Source organism: Eimeria tenella, genomic scaffold (genome assembly GCF_000499545.2).
Source record: "Eimeria tenella Houghton genomic scaffold, Eth_scaff1921, whole genome shotgun sequence".
In the NCBI taxonomy this organism is placed as follows: domain Eukaryota; phylum Apicomplexa; class Conoidasida; order Eucoccidiorida; family Eimeriidae; genus Eimeria; species Eimeria tenella.
Window position 1 is genome coordinate 1,567 of NW_013541762.1, and position 268 is coordinate 1,834.

Consider the following 268-nt stretch of genomic DNA (forward strand, 5'->3'; position numbering starts at 1 on the left):
CGCAGCAGAAACATACTGAGGCCAGCAGGAAACATCCAGAGCAGCAGAAACACCCGCAGCAGCAGAAAAACAAAAAGCCGGAGTCTCCGCAGCAGCAGCAGCAGCAGCAGCCGCAGAAAGAAAGAAGTTCGCAGTCTCCTAGGCAGCAGCAGCAGCAGCAAAAACAGCAACAGCGGCAACAGCAGCACACGAAGCCGCAACCGCCGCATCAGAAGCAAGGGGAGCCCAAGCAGCAGCAGCAGCAGCTGCTGCAGCAAAGCCCTGATAG

At 57.8% G+C, this 268-nt stretch overlaps 1 protein-coding gene across 1 annotated transcript in view; it reads left to right on the forward strand.

Annotated features, from left to right (window-relative positions):
* The window catches only part of ETH_00036855 (uncharacterized protein), a gene marked incomplete at both ends in the record, with an annotated part of 4,426 nt that overhangs the window by 1,332 nt on the left and 2,826 nt on the right, over positions 1-268 (forward strand). The gene's annotated exons all lie outside the window — the stretch shown is intronic.